The 9,777-nt window shown below is 37.9% G+C and overlaps 1 long non-coding RNA gene across 3 annotated transcripts in view; it reads left to right on the top strand.

The window, feature by feature from the left end:
• Positions 1 to 9,777, top strand: part of LOC119234892 (uncharacterized) — a 242,460-nt gene that overhangs the window by 28,420 nt on the left and 204,263 nt on the right. The window lies entirely within an intron of this gene.

Below are 9,777 nucleotides of genomic sequence, written 5' to 3'. Positions count from 1 at the left end.
TGGTCAGCTCAGGTGAGAACAGGTAGGAACCCAACTGTTAGCCCTTAGTTAGCAAATGTAGCCGTTGGTTCCAGGCCAGCCATAGTTAAAAGAAATCAAGTAAATACCCAGTTTTGGGTTATGAGAAAGAAAGTATGAATTTAAAAGACAAAAGCTGGACTCTAGTTTCTGAACAGTAGAGGCTGAAGATTAGAGTGCAGGTCCAACAGCAAGATGACCTCAAAAATCTGGGTCCGTGATCTAGAGGTCCTTATAGTTTACCTCTCTGAGAATAATATTAATTCCCTGTTATAGGGGAGTGAGACAATATTTGGGGCTTGAGACTCTACAGTTCCCAAGATTAGCAAGATCTAGACAGCCACTTATGTAAGGGTTGCATCTAGTCTGAATGTTCTAGTCAGAATACAGTGTACCAGGTCTGAGTAGACCAGACAATCAAGAACTCTGATGGCAGAGAAGGCTGAATGACCTATGGCTGAGGTCATCGGTGAGGGCTTGTGCAAGAGGTAAAACTGAGACTAAAAAGCTTCCATCTCCTCAGCTTCTCAAAGGTGACCAGCCAGGTTAACACCCAGTAGTACTATCAACATTTTAAATTAGCATTAAATCATATTAACTAAATTTCCCCTTTGAGGACTTGCTTTCTTTATTTGAGAAATAAGAGTTTTATCTAAATAATTTTTAGAAGCACTCCCGCATCCTCCTTCGGAGACAGGACAGCATCACCCAGTGCCCATTCAGTCCAGCCTGCCACTCACAGTCCCTGTGATGGCTGCTTCCTCAAGTCTCAGAGGAAGAGATCTGCCTCTCCTTTTCATCCCTTGTCAATGGCAGAGAACTTGTCATGCAGGAGCCACCAATACATATTTATTAAGTGAATGAATGAAGAGCAGTCAATACTGTTTGATAACTACTGGTAAATTTGAGATAAGAGGCCATCGGGAGAGTCAGCTCCCCACCCGTCTTGACACCTCTTCTGATGCTCTGTGGTATCTGAACTATGTTTCTTGGGGAAGATGTTTTTTTTTTTTTTTTTTTTTAAAGAAATTGATTCCCCATTTCAAGTGTGGTAAATCCAGAGGTAGATAACCTACAGCCTGAGTTAGGTGTCTGCAGAGAGCAATCCAACGTCAGTACGAGAGCCCCTGTGACTTATATCCTCTCCTAGCAGTCGTGGGGACACAGCTGGGAGGCACCAGCCCTGGACTGCATCTCTCATCCCAGCACCAGGCGGAGCCTCTCTGGCAGCAAAGGCAGCACCACCCCACGGTGACTGCGCGCTTTCCTGGCTTGACCCTCCTGATCCTCCATGGTGCCTCCTACCTTGGACGTCCTCACTGAGTCTCAGCCCCTAAACTGGATTCTGATGTGTTCTGTAGCCTCATCCTTCTTAGCATTGAAGTCAAATTCCCAGAGCCTTCTCTTCCGTGACCTGCATTTTTAAAAAGATTTATTTATTTATGTATACAAGAGCTGGGGTATAGGCCAGAGGTGCAGGGAGTGAGAGGATTCACCAGAGACAGAATGGGGAACAGAACAGGTGGACTGCCTTCCTGGGGTGTCATCACCCCACGGCCCTCAGTGTAGGATAAGACACTGTGATGAACTCTATCTCATTCTTTTCTCTGACCCCAAGATCTGGTTCTTCTAGTTCCATTTTCCAGATAAGCAAACTGAGAGAGTTACCAACTCTATGAACATCTTGCTTCTAGACAGAAGTCTAGGCTCTTTATCAAGTTAAATGTCCTCAGCATTACATAGCAACTGCCCAGGGCCAGGGAGATAATACAGCTGGGACAAGCCTCGAGTTTTCATTTAAAAGCAAAAGTCAAAGCCGGTGTCCAGAGAAGCAATTTCCACGTGTGAGTTGGTATTCTGAGGCAGCCCCCCAGGCAGCTCTTCTCCCATCCACTGAGTGTACCCCTTGGCCAGGGAGGGCCTCAGAGGTGGAGAGGCAGGGATACCCACTACCACACTTTACCTTGGCACAATTGGGGGAATTTGCTGTCAGACATGGAAGAGGAGATGACCTGGCCAGCAGGCACCTCAATTAACAAGTTCAGTTTAGTTGTTAAATTCATTATTGCAGATTAATTGAAAACTGGGAGTGAGCTTGGATAGAAGCGCTTAATTGCACAATTGGAAAAGCCAACCTCCTGGCCTGCGAGACGCAGGAAGCTCCTGAGGCTGCAGTCTAAAACCCAGTTTTCTTCTCCTTAATCTGCTCTTGAATTCATGAACCTGAAGTTTTGCAAGCCCAGCAGAAAGGCACTTCTTTTAATGCCTTTCTTCCCTAGCAGTTGGTGATATAAACCAGGCCCCCTTGAAAGCGGGCTCTGTTTGAGCCCAGCTTTCATTTCAGAGAGCCCATTTCAAACGGCCTCTGTGTTTGCATCTCACTTAACACTTTCATTAATGATGAGCCTCATCCTGGCACCCTGTCCCTCAGCAGGAGTGTGGGCCTCTCTTCCCGTGGCTTCGAGGGACTGCCCTGTAAAATGCTTCCATCAGGAAGAGCAAGGACATTAGAGTCAGATCAACTCAGGCTCTCATCCAGGGCTGCTGCCTATAAACTGTGAGATCCTGTTTCCTGGGGCATCAATTCTTATTTGTAAATGGAGAAAATAATATGCACCTTTAGGGTTATTCTGCAGAAGAAATGTGAGTTGTTTGTTCTTCCAACTGGCACACAATGGTCTCAGCAAAAGCTCTGTCTCTTTCTCCTACCCTTCTGGGTCCAAACTAGGTTTGCAAATACCTTTAAAATTATTTTCCAACTCCAGTTACATTCTCCTCCTCTTCTTTCTTCATTTCTTCCTTTTTTCCCCTGTCAATACACATGCTTCAAGTGCCTTAGGAACGTGGAGGCCAATTTGTGACAGCTTGATTCCATGACTTGGTTATTTGTGGTTAACTTTACCCTGCAATTTAAGCAATAGATTGATAGGAGGTGGCAGCCTCGTTCCAGGGCCCCATGGCCTCACAGTGACAGAGTGCACATTCCGTGATATGCCAGGTGCTAATTACGTTACGTGAATTATCTCACTCCTCAGTTTTCAGGTAGTATGTATTAGTTTAAGTAATGTCTAATCTGTGATAGATAAATTCTGATGTCTCTGCACTTAATTGGACACACCTTTGTTTCTTCTAAGGCAAAGCCACTGCTGTGTGGCACCCTGGCTGAGGAGCTCTCTCTCTGGCCTCAGGGATTGGGGTTGATGAAGATGCTCAGTCTTAACACAGGGCCTCCAAGGCAGGCCTGGTGTGGGGCAGTCATTCAAAAAAGGAGAGAGAGAGGAAGAGGGAGGAAGAGGGAGCATTGTGGAGGAAGTCTGGCCTTTTTGCCCCCCCCCCCCCAAATGGGGAGAGTCCTCTCTCCTTCCACGTTCCTGTTCCTTGGCCAGAACTCAGCCTCATGGTATCGCTGCCTGCCAGGGCCTGGAAAACCACGGCTGCCTGTTCCCAGCTGGAGAGGAGCTCTTCGGCCAAGGAGGTGCGAGTGAGCCAGGGGCATAAAGGAGGCCCTGCGGAGGGCCTGTTTCTGAATTTGGGCAATTGTTGCATTTCTCTTCAACTTTCTGAGAGTTAAGTTTTTGAATTACCAATTACATATCAGAAATACACCTTTTTACTAGTCAAAATCAAACTTCAGCAAACTTGGATGGAAAAAGGACAATGAGAGTGATTCTTCTGAAATGGAGTATGCGTTAATAAGCTGAGGATAGAAGGCTTTAGAATAAGCATGGCAAACCTGAAACATTAATTTTTGCCCAGGTTATTTAAAATATTTTCTAATTGAAACAAGTAAATACAAATGGAAATGTTCAAGTGGGTCTGATAAACCAGAAAACAAGTGTATATCCACATAGCAGAATGCAAAATTTATGTGAATTCTTAAGATTAAAAATGGAACTTCACATATTACTTGTGGTGGCTACTGTTCTGCCCTGCTTGCCTTAGGGGTTCAAGGTCACTCCTTTATTATTTTAGTGGCAATGTTTGAGATGGTTTAGAATATTTTTAATGAAAAATTCCTATGATATATTTATTTGTTACTGTCTTTATAAATAGCCTATATTATATTTTGGAACTCATCTCAACATTTATTCTGGTTTTTCCTGTTCTGCTGATTTCTGGAGCCCAGGCTAATGTGCTTTATAAGTGCGTGACCCCAAAGTCTTTTAAACATACCTCTCAGCTGACAACTGGCTTCTTTTCTTCAGTGCAGACTTCTTGTTTCTTCCCCCAAATCAAGGAATACCCTGTCTTTCAAATCAGTAGGTACTTTGAGTTTTCTCTTGGCTAAAAACTTCTCGGTGAACATAAAAAACTTGTCTGCTTTCTTACTATATGAAGAGAACATAGTTTCTCACTCCTCATATCTGCTTCCTATATTGAGTTAGCCAATTTAATCTGCATACAATGACTGGGGCTAATTCATAGTTTTCCCACAGCTGACTTCCTCTAGAAGCATAGAGCAACTGCTTTCTATTAGAAGCTGCCCTAGAAACACAATTCAACTTAGCAAATCTCTTTCTATAGAACAGAGCAGGTCACGTTCACGGACTTCTTCATGAGCCGTGAGGATGGCCCACTGGTATCTTGGGTTACACAACTGTCTTGCACATGTGACCCCCAAAGATGATAGGGAAAGTCTCCCACAGAGGTCAGGAAAAGTCCTTGTACCACTATATTTATTTTTTTCTTTGTACATTATTTATTTATTTTATTCCATTTTACTTTTTCTTTCTCAGCTTTCCCTCTACTTTGCATAGTGACTCACATCAGACAGTATCGCTATCAAGTTGCCTTTTTAGAAATGGGTTAATCATGCCCTCAGTACATCACTCATTCTCATCACTGACACAGACAATTTTATTTATTTACTTAGGCTTAATAATGCAATGAATGTTCATGAAACCACCCATTCAAGTAAAAGCTAGCCATTGACAATAACCCATCTTTCTAATCAGATGGCTTCCCCATGCATCATATTTTGTGGCTCCTCTGTCCGAGGTAAACCTTATCCTAAGTCCTCCATTCATTTTCATGCTTTGCTTTTTAAATTGTTTTATTTCACTTTTGTATATTCTTTCAAAACCTATTTTGAATTCAGTTATTTAGACTATAAAAATATCAAACTCTATGTAATTTTGGGGGGCTACCTTTCCATTTAACATTACAGTGCTAAGACATCCATATTATTGCAGACTAATAGAGTTTATTTACTCTGTTTTAATCTGTCATGTGACATTTCCATATGTTCTTTCATCCATTGGTAAAGATTTCAGTAGTTTCAAGGTTGTTGTTTTTTTTTTTTTTTCTGTGATGAACAGTGACAATGTGAATGCTCTTGTATTTATCTCCTTTTGTACATGCTCAGAAATTTCTTTTGCATATACAATTACAAGTGGAGTTACTGGATGTATGAATAGTCACATTAAAGAAATACCACCTATTTTTTTTTCCAAAGTGGGATCTTAAATTTATTGCATCAGGCCCAACAATAATATGACCCTGGAGGTTCGTGTCCTGGCCTTGATTTTGTCAGAATTTTAATATTTTGGGCAGCTAAATAACTATAAAATGTGGTCACAGTTTTTATTTCTTTGATTAAAGACAGCTTTGTATATTTCTTGGCTGTGTATTTCTTCTGTGAGATCTACTTGTGCTTTTACCTAATTTGAAATTGTCTTTATTTTATATAGTAATCATTTCTTGGAGCTGAGTAATCCAAGTATTTTCTGGTAATTTTAACTTTATTTTCACTTTCCTTAAAAATACTTTAAAAATATATTCTTTATTTTAACATGTTGAAAACTATCAATCTCTCCATTTATTTGTTTAAAAATATCTCTTAATAAAGTTTAAAAGTTATCTTTGTTGAGTGTTACATATAGTTTAGTTAGGTACATTCTTAGATATTCTCTGAACTACTGTAAGTGATGTCTTCTTTTTATATTTTCTCGTGTTCCCTACTGCTTTATAGATTGATCTTATATCCAGCTACTTTGCTAAATTCTCCTATTCTAGTAATTTATCTGTAAATTATTGTAGGCTACTACTTAAAAAGCCATATCATCTATAGATTCTATGATTACAATTTCCTTTTCTTGGTTTATTTTCCTGCCTAAAACTTATAGTATAATCTGGAATGTAAATGGTAACTGTAAATATTCTATAATTAGAAGAATGGCATAGGATCACATTTTCTCTAGATTTTAAAATAGATAATCCTCGTGAGATAAGGGAACTCCTGCTTATTACTAATGATGAGAATTAAGGATGGGCACTAAATTTTATCAAATTCTTTTCCTAAATTATTGAAAAATTTTCCTGTTCATTTCTTCATGTGGTGAATTCTATTTCTTGATTTTCAAAGTATGGGCTTATCCTTACATAGCTGGGATAGAGCTAATATGGTCAAAATGCATTTTAGTGTATTTCTTTTTTAGTATATTTTGCTAATAAATATCAATATATTTATTTACATCATTGTTCATTTTTTTTTAAAGATTTATTTATTTTTATACAAGAACCAGGGTATACAGGCCAGATGCATGGGAGGGTGAGAGGATTCACCAGAGACAGAGTGGGGAACAGAACAGGTACACTGACGAAATACACTGCTGAGGGGAGCAGCGGGCGAGCCAGGAGAGGTCTGCTGCGCCATGTGGGATTCTTGCCGCCTGGCTAGAGCTGCAGACAGGAGCTGCAGACAGCTTCACAGTGTGGCGCTCAACCACCTGCGCCACCAGGGAGGCCCCACATCATTGTTCATTTTTGTACAGTATTTGATTTCTTCCCTCAGGTGTAGTCCTGGTAATTCTCAAGCCACCATATCACCTGTGACCCTTCACCACAGTCCCTTGAGCTCTTCCCTCCCATTTTAACCCCTCTCCCTCCCCTGCTATATGCCTCAGATCTAAGGTCAGCTTGCAAGTTTTGTCTTTTTCTTGACCTTTTGTTCAGTTTCTTTATATTCCACATGTAACCAAAACCATCTGATATTTATCTTTTTCCTTCTGACTTATTTCACTTAGCATAATCTCTTCCAGATCCATCCATATTGCCTCCAATGGCATGAGTTTTATCTTTTTTGATTGCTGAGTAATATTCCATTGTGTATTTATCTTCTTGATCCATTCATCTGTTTTGTGACATTTAGGTTATTTCCATGTCTTAGCAATTATAAATAGTGGTGTGTTTTTTTGCTAATATTTTAAAGTACATTCACAACCATATACAGGGTGGAATGGCATGATTTCCCCCCTATTTTGGAACATCTTTGTATGGTTTTAGCATTAGGGTTATGGTTTAATATTGGACTGTGGTTTTAGAGTTGGAGCCTTATCAGTAAGCAAGAGAATGTGACCCCCTTTCTACTTTCTAGAAATGTTTTCATTAAAGTGCGAAATGTTACTAAAAATTTTGGGAAATATAATCTGTAAAACTAGGTATTTTATTTATGGGAAGATTTTGAAGCACTGTTTCAATTTCTTTAATATTTATGGGGCTATTTAATGTTTCTGTACTCTTAAATTGTTCTAATAAGTTATCTCCCTAAGAATTTATCCATTTGATCTAAATCTCAAAAGTATTGGCAAATAGTTGATAGCATATTTTTATTATAATCTTTTAAATCTGTTTTTTAATATTGTCCCCTTTTTCCTTCACAATATTTTTCATTTGTGTCCTCTCCTCTCTTGTTAGTGTTGTAAGATTTCTCTAATTTCGTTATTTCCTTTTTTGTCAAAGAATCAACTTTTCACATTGTTGATATGTTCTATCTTCATTTCTAATTCTATGAATTTCCTCTCATTTTGTCTCTTTCCCTTTAAGTACTACATTTTGGTTTATTCTTTTGTTCATTCAGGTGAAGAAAAATTAGCTCAGTAATTTAAGGCTTCCTTATTTTCCAATATAGGTGTTCCAATTTTCCTTTGAAGTATTTCTTTGCCGTAACCTAGAGGCTTTGCTTATCATTATCACATTATCATGTGAAAGCAATTAATAACCCATCATCAGGTGTTTTCCTTAAGTTCTGAATTGTTTAAAACTTTACCATGGTTCCTTCTTTAACTTACAAACTAGGCACAATGCATTTTTAGATTTTTAAATTGTGGGAATTTATTGTTTGTTACTAGTAGTTAAATGAGCAATAGTCAGGAATGGTCTGTATGATACACACTTTAAATTCATTGAGAGCTTTCTTGTAGGCCTAGTACTTAATTCAATTTTGTAAATATTTCATCTAAACTTGAAAAACAGGGGCCTCCCTACTGGCTCAGGGGTTAATATCTAAGTTCTATCAAGCTATCACCAGGCACTGCAGCCTGAATTCCATTCCCAGCCAGGGAGCTAACCCACATATGCCCCAGCAGACCTCTTCTGTTTCACCTACTGCTCTCCTCAGCAATGTATTTCAGTAGATCTGCCTTTTATGCTCCCCATTCTCTCTGGTGGATCCTCTCACCCCCGCACCTCTGGCCTACACCCCAGTTCTTATATGCATAAATAAATAAAAATTAAAAAAAACTTGAATAACATATATTACAGAGGTGTTGGATAAAGAAATCTAATATGCTATCAAGTCAAGTTGACTATGTTGTTCATAATACTTTTCCAAATTTGTTTTAGTGTTTCCCTCTACTTGATCTATCAATAATGTGGAGAGGTATGTTGACATCTATTATGAGGGTGATTTATCAGATTTTCTCAGTAATTGTAGCACCTTTCCTTTACCTATCTAAAAGTTATTTTATTAGATGAACACATTTAAAAGTGACTATATATTTTTGGCAAATCAAACTTTTTATTGTTAAGAAGTACTTCTCTTTATCCATAATAACATTTTTTTTGATAGTCTAACATAAAATATATAACATCTTTGGTTAGAATGTACCTGTTACTTTTTTTTTACCTTATTATTCTCAGTCTCTTTTTCTTTAGCATGTTGGTTTTTTGTTTCTTTAAGACAGCATATGCCAGAATAAAAAAATATTCAACATGTCAATTTTTGTCTAAAATATTTTTAATGACTCCTGTATTTGGGTCCATTTATAATTTTTAGATATATTATTAGAATTTTCCCAGTATTTTCTGCTTCTGAAAGTTCTGATCACTTTAATTCATGAAACTCTTGCAAATCTGTGTTTGCCTTTCATATATTTATATAATTTATTGTAAACCATTTTAAATTTGGCCTTCCCAAGGCAATTTATCTGAGATTTTGTAAACCTAGAATATTATTTGAGAGACAATATGGCTGAATACAACATCTTAAGTTTAATGTCCTTTTCTATCATACTTTGAAATCACTACTCCATTGTTATTCAGTTTTATTTAAATCTAATAATCAGATTATTTGAATGTCCTTCTCTTTATCTTTCTTAGTTTTTATATTTTTTTCTCTCTCTAATTTCCAGAAAATATATCTTCATTCTTCAAATGTTTTCTGTTTTCTACTTATGTTGTTCTCTCTTCCTGAGATTTCTTTTAAAATAAATATCATCACTTGAAACTTTATCCTCCATTTCTCTTAACTTTTTTCTAATGTTTTCTATTAGTAATTCTTTATCTTGAGAGATTTCCTCAGTCTGGCCTTCCAAGAGGCAAATTCCTTTCTTAGCTGAATTCTCACTGCTATTCCATCTTTTATTATTATTATTATTTAACAATATTTGCATGTTTTATGCTGACTATTCCTGATTTTCTGTTGTTGTATTTTCTGATTTTGAGTTCATGGCTAACATTTCCCTTATTTATTTTAAGGAA

Source organism: Talpa occidentalis, unplaced genomic scaffold (assembly GCF_014898055.3).
Source record: "Talpa occidentalis isolate TD23 unplaced genomic scaffold, MPIMG_talOcc4v2.1 talOcc4.8, whole genome shotgun sequence".
Lineage (NCBI taxonomy): Eukaryota > Metazoa > Chordata > Mammalia > Eulipotyphla > Talpidae > Talpa > Talpa occidentalis.
The sequence above is the reverse complement of the archived record's forward strand: the minus strand, read 5'-3'. Positions and strand labels throughout refer to the sequence as shown.